Source organism: Sinocyclocheilus anshuiensis, unplaced genomic scaffold (genome assembly GCF_001515605.1).
Source record: "Sinocyclocheilus anshuiensis isolate Anshui unplaced genomic scaffold, SAMN03320099.WGS_v1.1 scaffold4043, whole genome shotgun sequence".
NCBI classification, from domain to species: Eukaryota; Metazoa; Chordata; class Actinopteri; order Cypriniformes; family Cyprinidae; genus Sinocyclocheilus; species Sinocyclocheilus anshuiensis.
In genome coordinates, this window is record NW_015556101.1 from 11,279 (window position 1) to 22,789 (window position 11,511).

Consider the following 11,511-nt stretch of genomic DNA (forward strand, 5'->3'; position numbering starts at 1 on the left):
TGAGGCATCAAAAGTAACTAAGTAACTAAGCTGCTTTATGGATGGTAACTGTAATATTATTACTGCAATCTTATTAGTAATTAGTTACAGTACTAGTTACTGCAAAAAGTAATATTATTACAGTAACTAAGTTACTAGTTACTGCCCAACACTGAATAGAAAGTTCAAAACAACAGCATTCATTTGAAAAATATATATTTAGTAACATTATAAATGTCTGTCACTTTTCGTCAATCTAATGTGTCAATGCTGAATACAATTAAAGAATGGTAGTGTGTAGTTGACATACACACTGTAAAAGTTTTTTGTTTTTTTACAATGTACTTTTGCTGAGGTGAAATTAGTCTCCATCTTGACTCAAACCTAAAACAACATTACTATTCTGGATAGCAATCACCCCTCTGAAAACGGTATGCCCACTCTACGATAAAACAGATGCTTTAAACTTAAATAATATGTCTGGATGGGTGGATGTCCAAAATCACTGAAGGTAAAATAAATGTTCATATGGATGTCGAAAAGAAGGGAAGTCAAGTCAATTTCAGTGTAACATGAGGGATAATTTAGGAATTTGAAAATTGTAGTGTGTATTGTTTCAGCAGAGCTTTTGAAAGCCAGGAGTACTTTTTTTTTTACATTTTTACTTCTGAGGAAAAAAGAGAAAGTGGCTATTTGTTAAAAGTATATGATTATCACAAATTACCCACTTGTTATTGTTAAACTTCCTGTAAAAGCTTCATATCTTTGTGCTAGAATTATTAAAAAAAATACTGCTTTTAGAAAGCATGTCTTGTCTTAATAGTCGTTCTTTGATCTGCATATATATTTTGCCATACTGAAATCTCACCAGTTGTCTTTTGTCTACAAGAGTTAATTGAGGTGGCGAGGAACTTTGAAGCTGCCCAGAAGAAATGGCTTCATGCAGAGCTGGAGCTGAAAAACAGAAGGAGCTCCTGGTAAAGTCTGATGTGGCTCGAGCTGCTCTGGAGGTCAAACTCAAACATGCTCGAAACCAGCTGGACGTGGAGATCAAGAAACTCTATAAAGCTGAGGCGGACTACCAGTGCCTGGTTAGTTAAGAAATTAAACCATAGTTCTTATCACTTGTGCAATAATTTGAAGAAGCTAGATTTGTGTTTGTACCACTTATTATTATTAATTATTCATTCATTCAGTTTTTGTTATGCAAAGTTTTTTTTTTTTTACATGGTGGTGTATTTTTTTTTTCCATTTATTTATTTTTACTGATTTTTTTCACCCTCTTGAATTAAATGGGCTGTTTAGCTACTGCACCTTTAAGACTTGTATGTAAATGTTGAAGTTGAAGCCAGCAAGCAAAACTTTGCCCATTTGGTCAGTGCGACAGCGACATAACATGACATAGACTTAGTGAAGGGCGCCATTGAGTACAGGGCCATGTGGATGTGGGCGGTCATAACTCATGTCTTAATGTGCACAGAGAGTTCATAAAATAGAAGTTCTCTGTGATTTATTGACCATTGTTGTGAGAGTTTATTAAGGATACTTATGGTATCTTTATCGCTCATTAATTCATTTGACAGGAGTGGCAGATGCAGTTGATATGTGGCGTTCTAGTGCATGACAGCAAGTCAAGTGCTTGTCTCAATGATGAACAGAGGTCAATGCTGACCAGCTTCAGTCAGAAAGCAGCCAGTGTCCCACAGCACCGAGGAAAACAGTACCTTAACGTTCAGCAAGCTCTTCGTTTTGTTCTCAGTTCACTGGAGTTTTTCCCTCATTCGCAATGCTATTTTCGATCTTGTGTCTTTATATCAGGTTATCAGGGATTGATGAGTCCTCCTTCCTGTCACACTCTGACATTAGTTATGACAGAACGGATGATGATTTGGTGGAATATCACATATAGCATCAATTTTATTCTTGATTTAGGATGATTGTCAAACACAAGCAATGTGCATATGCATAAAAATCACTAAAAAGATCGAAACAGTTGTTTCTGAAAATTATTTCATGGTATGAATTCTAGGACTTGGACAACACAGCGTTTGTTAAGCCTCTCAAGTCAAGAGCTCGTGAGAGAAGAGTAAGTGCTACCAGTTTCTAGATTCTAGTATAGACGGTTTCAACGGCAACAACATAAACAAACGTTACTGCGCATGCGTGCTTTTGTGGCCCTAACTTAACTTCCGGTAGACTTCCAAATAGAATCAATGACAACAGCTAAGTAGTCCCTTTAGAGTAGATTATTTTTGATAAGTAAAATATGTTTGCTGCGTAAATCAGACGGACTTACTGAAAATGCAAATTCATTCTCTGCCAGCAGGAGGTGCTTTAAAGCGGGAGAAGCAGAGGTTTCCCCAGTAACGGCTGTACACAAATCAGCACTGAGCTCACAAACGCTGCTTTATCAGGCATATAACAGGCAAGATTAAATGAAAATGACATCGAAAATTTTCTAAAGATAGTCTTCCTTCAGAAATACAATGAAATAAAAACACCTGCGCCTCGTTATGATTTTTAAATGTGCAGTACGTGCTCATGTTTATTCAACGAAGCCTTTTGGAAAATCTGTAATTTTTGATATTGTGGCGAGCGCCACAAATAAATAAATGTATGGGAAACACATCCCACAGCACAACCACCTGAGCCCAACTTCAGTCTACTCATCACCTTAACTTTAACTGCGTTTGTAGCCTGTGCCATAGCCAGACTGATAAACAAACACAGACCGGAAGTTAACTTCGGTCCAGGCGCGTGCGCCCGATGAAACCGTCTATATGGAATAAATGGAAAGGCTGGGATTCCAAATCTAGTCTAAAGTAGCAAAAATAATGAATGAATTAAATATTTAAGGTAAAGTTATGAATTATAATATAATTAATATATATAATATTTGATGAATTATTAGATTCATTTGTGTAGCACACTTAATATTCCCATTTCTTTTTTAGATTTCTCAAGTTATAAATTACACAACATTATGTCTGTTGTGAAGTGCTAGTATATATTGTAGTTTTGTGCTTGCCCTTAATGTATCTCACTTCATCACTGTTTGTTTTTAGCGTTCATCAATGGGCCCAAGTGTTGGTCCTCTGATTCAAAAACGAGGAAGAGTAAGCAGGCGTTCTGGAGATCTCCTGGGGGCTAGACCACTAAGGTTGGTAGAAGTTTATTAATGCTACAATTTATTTTTATTTTCTCAATTGTCTTAACTCAGTAAAAACAAATTCACCAAAAGTGAAACATTTTAAGCAGAAATTATCTGAATCATGAATATTTGATTCTGCCATGCATCATTTGTCACTTTTGAGTTAAGGCATGTATTAATTTCACAGTCAGTTATGTGTTTAAAATCTTCAGTAATCATAAATTGTCACTTACCATTTAATGAAACAGCTTCTCCTAGCTAAGATATCAGTGAAGATTGTAGCACAGAAACGTTAGAAAACGTGAGGTATATCTTGTGAAATGTACAGACTCTTTCGTTCTATTAGTAGTGGATCAAATTCCCCCTTTAGGTTAATCTGGTGTCGTTTCTCATCAGTTCATTCGTTCATCAGTCCCACATCCGACTGCTTGCCATCATATTGCCCACACCCACCACCACACTGCTCGGATGAGAACAGCAGTGGACCATGTCCTGTCTGTCTCCCTCCATGGTACTCATATCACTCCCACTCAGCTGGCACTGATCACTAAGAGAGAAGCAAATCAATTTGACACTTTGAGAAACTACATTTTTCCTTGTTGCCAGGAACGTGGACACGAGCTAGATAACCAATTGTTATGCTACTCTAAGGGTCTTCCATTTCGGCAGAAAGAATGATTGGCTTCAAATGGATTTTTAGTGTGTGTTTGTCTGTGTATGTGCTTAGGAAATCGAGACGACGGTTCTGAAGGCGTCTGTCACTACCCCAGAGACTAGAAGTCAGATTCACATGGTAATAGACATCACCCAGGAGACTCCAGAATATCAGTCCAGGGCTCTCGGAAATGAACATTTTCCATCTGTTGATAGTAAATAAGACTCAAAGGAGCCACATTCAATGTCACATTCTAACCTTCCCAAACTAACCAGAGTCCTCCATGTAGAACAAACATCAGTGTGGGCACACAGTGAAGTCACAGAGGCTGAAACAGTCGTTGAAATGGAGGTGAGCTCCCCGGAGCCAGTCGTTCCTCAGGACCCCACACCCACTGTGGATAAGACTTTGCAGCATGTATTCCAGCAAAAAACAGTAGGAGGCCATTCAGTAGTACTTCTCAACATATTGTGAGGCTTTCACATCTGGTTTTAACATCAGTTTCATGAGTCATGAAGCAAATATTTATTTGATTTTATAAATATATAATATAATTTATATAACATAATATGATATAATATAATAGACATTTTTCAAATTTTCAGGGTTCTCAGAAGCTGAAGTCATCATAAACTTGATAGTGGTGCATGAAAACCACAATAAACATAATTTTTGCATACCCGTTTTCTCCAAAAGGAAAAGAAAAAAAAAAGCATGATAGCATTTTTGACTTTACAAATGAAAAGAAAAAGAGAGAGAGATTGATAGATTACATTAGTCAAAAGAGAGAAAGATGTCAAATATGCGTTAATTCCTTTAGCCATTATATTAGACGCACTCATACAACACTGATAACCAGTTTTCTGTCATTTTATACCAAGGATCCATGTAATATAAAGATTTATGTATAATAATTTATAAAATATAGTTCCAAGTACTGTATACTGTAATGCATAACTGTTTCAGAACCTCCCCAGCCTATTCAGTGTGCATCATGCTATTATTCTGTTATTCTGGTATATAATGAAGTGGAAAAATGTATTAATAAAGTGCAATATAAGGAAAGTCTGGCAAACATGCTTTTCCGCTTTACAAATGTTAATAAGTGGTCAAAGTTTTAATTTTTAACAAGGTGCCTGATAACATCAGTCTGACCATGCATCACATTTCATTGTGCATTTTTATGAAAATGTCATAGTGTAATACAGGCTTTAATTCTAAGGGTCAAAGGGTGGAAAACTGTGTGAAAAAATATAAAAAATAGTATATATATATATATATATATATATATAAATAAACAATTAAAAAAATTAAATACTAGTTGTAGACAGTATGGGGTCTGTATGGGTAACAGTAGTCTGTATGGGGTCTGTATGACTGCTGGGTCAGTGGTTTATATTTTCTAGGTGATTCGTTTAGAGACATGCATGCCATGTGGGAAGAGGATTCGCTTTGGGAAGTTGGCCATAAAATGCAGAGACTGTCGAGTGGTGAGCCATCCTGAGTGTAAACAACTATGTGTGGAGAGATGCAGTCCTAATGCTCATGGCTCAGCCCAGCCCAATGAGGTATTCACCCTTCATAATGCACAGTGCACATACACATCCTTATGTAGAGATGCCATGTTCAAAAGTTCTGTTTGTTTCCCTCTTATAGGAGACTTTAGAGAGCTTTGCCCCCTCCACACGTCCAAGGATTCCCTCTCTGATTGTTCAGTGTGTTCATGAAATTGAGAGAAGAGGACTTGAAGAGGTGTTTTTACTCAATAATACACCAACACCAGGATAGTTTCTCAAGCTGAAAGTATAATTACAGTGCTTGAAACTCAGAGCTGTATAATTAAGCTTAATTTGGATTTAAGAAACAAATCTTTTTTATCATATTGCAGTACATTACAACATCCAGTTGAAGCGTATAGAGTTGATGTATGACATTTCTCTGTATCTCATTTATGTTTTATGGCTGACTGGGGTATGTAGAAGGGTATTTACAGAGTGCCTGGAGGAGAGCAGCTGGTGAAGGAACTGAGGGAGAAATACGTGTCCGGGAAAGGCCCACTGATGCTCCACAAAGTAGAAGAGGTTCATGCTGTCTGTGGACTCTTCAAAGACTTCTTGAGGAAACTCAAGGAGCCTCTCATAACATTTAAGCTTCACAGAACATTTATGGAAGCTTCTGGTAGGTTTTCTTAATAATGCTATAATGGAGAAGGATTTGGTTTTAATTTTAAAGGGGTCATATGCTGCTAAAAAGAACATTATTTTGTGTATTTGGTGTAATGAAATGTGTTTATGTGGTTTAAGGTTCAAAAGACACATTATTTTCCACATACTGTATGTAACGCAACTTTACAGATCTTCTTTATGCACCAAGAGCTTGTAACACTCCTTTAAAAAAAATTTAAATCGCATCATATGACCCCTTTAAATACACTACTGTTCAACTTTTTTTTATAATCTAAAGAAATCTCTTATGCTCTACTTGGTTGCGTTTATTAAATCAAAAATACAGTAAAAACAGTAATATTGTGAAATATTGTTACTTTGAAAGAAGTCCCTTATGTTGACCAAGGCTGTTTATTTTATTAAAAATTCAGTAAAAACAGTAAAATTGTGAAATATTATTACAATTTAAAATGACTTTTTCTATTTGAATATATTTTAAAATGTATTTTATTCCTGTGATGCAAAGCTGAATTTTCAGTATTATTACTCCAGTCTTCAGTGTCACATGAGCTTTCAGAAATCATTCTAATATGCTGATTTGTAGAAATAGAAATAGACTTGACTGTCTTCTGGTTTCGATCTTGACTGACTCAACCTACTCAAGTCTCAGCCTGGACTCAAACTCAGATGAGCTGGTCTTGACTACAACACTAGGTGACAATGGGACAGAGTCAGTGAGTTGGTTTTCTGAACGCTGTCTGTTCTGAATGTCTTGTCCTTACTCCCTAAAACTCCCTAACCCCCCCCCCCACCATATCAACACAATCAAAAGACCCATCTTTAATGCCATTTAAACTGTTTTTATAATCTACAATGACTTTAAAATCTTAAATGTAATTGTATTTTTCAATTTGTAGACTGTATATTTTGCTTTGAATCTCTGTTTCTGAATGTGTAGGAACAGATAAGATATTCAAACCTCTGACTTCTCCTGAGTTGAGCAAATACAATAAAACTACATCCAGTGGCTCAATAAAAGGTAGAATCGAGCACTTTGGTGGCACTTTCAATAACCTGTAAGCTATTAGCCCTCATTGTCTTATAGCTCTTTAACCATAAATACAGACACTGTGATTTTCTACCAGGGCAGCAGTAAATTACTTTACCTTTTGTGACTTAAATAATTTATTGCAGACGTCTGACTCTTGCACTGCGCTCGGCATTCATACAGGGAACAGTCACAGAAACATCAATTTCAAAACAATTACCAACACGACTGGTATCCAATTACAAGATTTTATCATTTGTCTTACCATTTTTTTTGTTTTACATCACATGTTAAATGCTGGAATTAAATGGTAACAGACTGCACAAATAAACCGCATTTCTTTTTTGCACCTTTCTTTGAATATCTTTGACATTTCACTGACAAAGAGGGAGCCAACAAGCTGTAAATCAAATGAATTTCAAGTCATTTCAGACATAGTTTGACAGAGAAGAAATTCTATAGCAGAACTATTTTTGCATTTGTTTTATCCAGTTTTTACGTGATAACACTGTACAATGGTAAATCCATAATTGTAAAACAGATAGTTCTGGTCCTTGATTCTGATTGGTTGAACCAAGTTCAAAGCTGTTGCAAAATTACTCTACAAACATACACCTTTGTTTACATTTGTGTGTTGCTCGGCAACCACTTTGTTGGAACCACAACCGTTTCTGAGGAACTACACTGTTTAGCGGAAGAATAATGTTTTTATTAATATAATTACTAGGGCTGGGCAAAAAAATAAAAAATCGATTTTTCGATTAATCGTTTTTTTAAATGACGTCGAATCGATCTTTTCCGGTATGTATTTCAGCACACATTTAAAACAAGATCTGATTAACGTGAATCTTATCATTAGTCTTCTCCACTAGAGGTTACCCTTATTTACCTTGCGCGGTGTTACAACAGAAAGCCTGTCATTCATTCAGCGCTTATCATGGCCATACGCGTGATTCGCAATGCTCAGGTGAAATGCTATAGTAATACTATAAATCTGCGGAAGCATTTGATATCACGCATAAGGCGCCATGATTTCCAGTAGCCCCTCACTGCAGAACACAAGATCCAGGGGGCGTGGCTGGATCCACATCTAGGGGGTGGAGATTAGTAGGTTTAGGGGTGGAGATGGGTGGGTTTAGGGATCAGGGGGTGGAGATGGGTAGGTTTAGGTATATGTAGGGTGGGAGGAGTTGGATCTGGATCTTGTGTTCTGCAGTGAGGACCATCTCATGATTTCTGCAATGAATGAATGGCGGATGGCGCGGCGCACTGTTTTGTTTACTACACACATACTAAAGCGCGGATGATGCTCGCGGTGTTTTCAGCTTCTGCCGTCTCACTATATGATGATATGCACACGGATGTCATCTGCAGCTGCTCTGAGAGTCACTTCATTAGCATTTTACCGTTTCATTGGAGAAAACTACCTTCATATCACATACACAGCAGCTGCAAGTTCTTCACGGCAACCCGTCAAAATAAAAGTTTAGTTTTACGTTAAGAAACTGTCAGAATATATTACTATTTAGCAGTCTTATACTGTATTATATTGTGTCGAGTCATTGGTTTTAAATGCCAGACAATGCAATAGGAAAAGAAAGTGTGTTTTGTGCCACTGGTAAGGGACATGAACTAACCTGTAAAGTAGCACCATGGAGGATGATGGACTCCCTCACATGAACTCCTGCACCGATCGTTACGCCTGTACCTATGGACACGTTTGGACCTAACTAAAAAAAGAAAAGAAACACCAATATAGCATGAAATAAACTAAGGTGTAATGTAAGTAAGATGCGATGATTAAAAAAAAGCATGCAACAATCTCTGTGCCACTAGCATCAACAGCTGAAATTGTACAAACATGTTTCCCCCTGTTGCTTCTCAAAATGGACCCTTTAACTTCAGTAATAATGACCCAAGTCCTATTATGTTCAGTTCCTCAGTGCATGTTATGATGACCTTTGACTTGGTCCACCATGGCATATCACTAGAGGATGGGTAAAATAGAGGAGAAAATGGCTCCACTTTATATTGAGTGTCTTTAACTACTAAGTAATAACATTTAAATTAATATTTTGATACAATGCACTTATTGTGCACAAAAATACCTGCAAGTAATTACTTTCTCTAGTTACATCTATAGATGAATATGAATATATAAATAGATATAGTATATAGATATGAATTTAATTTCTAAATTATCTTTTTTTTTACATTTTGTGTTTGATTTTTAAATGGAAATGTAGAGAATATTGGTCATTTAATATAGAAAACTTAAATGTTAACATAATATAGTTGGATATAATGCAATTTAGTTTTGGCCCACAGCCCTCAGCCATGTTTGATTGATCTAAATTGAAAAGTTTAGGCGTCTCTGTTCTAAAGAATGAAAATGTAATAATTACTTAACAAGTAGACTGGTGACTTTTTGTTTGACTTTGACATGACCAAGACTGCACAAGTAAAATAATGCTATGTTAATATCATAACCAAACATACTTATGCTCAAATCAAATCCTGATGGCTGATTCTGCAAATCTTCTGCTGAACATACTGTTACACGTTGAAGTGTTACATTGCAAATGATTATATTGAGAAACTCTAAGAATCAATTTAACTATAGAAGAGAAGCACTTACCACAGCAGTTGGATCGATGTTGGCAGTTGGATGTATATAAACATTTCCTAAAATAAAAATAAAAAAATGTATTAGAAGGACTGCAAAGAGCTCTTTCCGACAAACAAAATTCACACTTCCACTAAGCATTTACCTCTGGTCTTTGGCCCTCCTTCTCTATTAGTAGCTAACCTCTCTGGATGTGTCTTGTAATACTGGTTAAGATACAAACGGCTTGCATAGATCGCAGATCTGAAAGAAGAGGGGAGCATAACATTAACTATAATCACACACACACACACTATCAAATATAGTTACAGAGAAAATGCAGCAACTCAAAAACAACTGTAATAAAACAGCATATGTCAACAACTAACCCTGCGGATTTGATCTGGCTCCAGAAGCGGCCTGTTTGGTAAACATATAATTTACCCTGGCCTGCCAGCTATGTGAAGATGTCCTGCTCCAGACGGATCACCTCAGCCCGATGCCAGCCGTTGGACTGCTCCTCTCTACAGCACACAACCACATAGTACCAAATAAAGTCTTAATTTCACCCTCTGGTGATGTCAGGAGAGTTTTCTATGACCCAGGACAGAGGATGACATAAAATGACACTATGATGGGCAAACACATAATTAGGAAAGATAACTTGAACAAAAACAAATTAATGAAAATTAAAGGTAAATGCTGAAGATGCAGGGGGTTAAAAACAACATGAAATGGCATTTTTAATGCATTTAACTTTCAAAACGTATTGTATTTATTAGTAAATCAGAATGCTCAGTAAAATGCAACGGTCAGATTCTGTAATTAAAAATTCCATTCATATTCCCCATAGGGGAAAAAGTCTTTGTTCAAACCATCAATGCCCATTATTTCAACTTATATTTTAGATAATCATGTTTAACAGGGGAATTCCTACATTACCCATGATTCTTCAGAAATCACCACCAATCAGAGAATCAACATAAGCAAAGGGATTGTAGTTCTTTCCCTCATTAAAGCTGTTAAGGACACAGTCTTGTCTTTTTGAAAGATTTTCATATACTTTTTTGCTTCAAATCAAAGTTTGTGATGTTGTGATTCACCTCATTGCTGATTGGTTTGGGTTCATGGCTTATAATTCTTTAAGAAATACTTTTTAAAAATCCTATAAGAAAAAATCTTTTGGAAACAAGACTGCCAAAACATTGTGCACAGGCACTGTTGCACTCTATAGGAAACCGTGTAGGTTGGGACACTTTGGTTAGTGATCGATTGAGGCTAAAAAATTATTAGTTATAAATCATTAGATTTTGATAATAGAATAACATGCACTGAAGAGTTCTAAGTTATGCATAATAAGATTAGGAACACTTATTAGGAAAGTAAATATTAATTCTGAATTTATGTTGTCTTTAATGTCTTTAACTGTAAGATGTTAATGAAACAGAATAGCTGTGAATTATAGCCATATTATCAGGCAGAGGTGAGGCTTATATTAAAGGGTTAGTTCACCCAAAAATGAAAATTTTGCATTAATTCATCACCCTCATGTCGTTTCAAACCCATAAGACCTCCGTTCATCTTCGGAACACAAATTAAGATATTTTTGATGCTTTCTGAGAGCTCTCTGACCCTCCCATAGACAGCAAGGATCCTAACACGATCAACGCACAGAAACATAGCAAGGACATCGGTAAAACAGTGCATGTGACATCAGGGGTTCAACTATAATTTTACGAAGATACGAGAATACTTTTTGTGCGCGAAGAAAACAAAAATAAAAATGTATTCAACAATTCTTCTCCCTGAGTTACCATCTTCTGCCATTTTGGAGAGTACCCCAGAACATAATCAAGTAGTCAGTGTTGTTTACGTTCAGCATTATGTTCAGAATTGTTGAATGAAGTC

At 36.3% G+C, this 11,511-nt stretch overlaps 2 pseudogenes; one reads left to right on the forward strand and one right to left on the reverse strand.

The window, feature by feature from the left end:
* LOC107676216 (rac GTPase-activating protein 1-like) overlaps positions 1 to 7,030 on the forward strand; it is a 12,516-nt pseudogene extending 5,486 nt beyond the window's left edge.
* Positions 7,031 to 9,362: 2,332 nt separating this feature from the next.
* Positions 9,363 to 11,511, reverse strand: part of LOC107676217 (mannose-1-phosphate guanyltransferase alpha-A-like) — a 5,656-nt pseudogene continuing 3,507 nt past the window's right edge.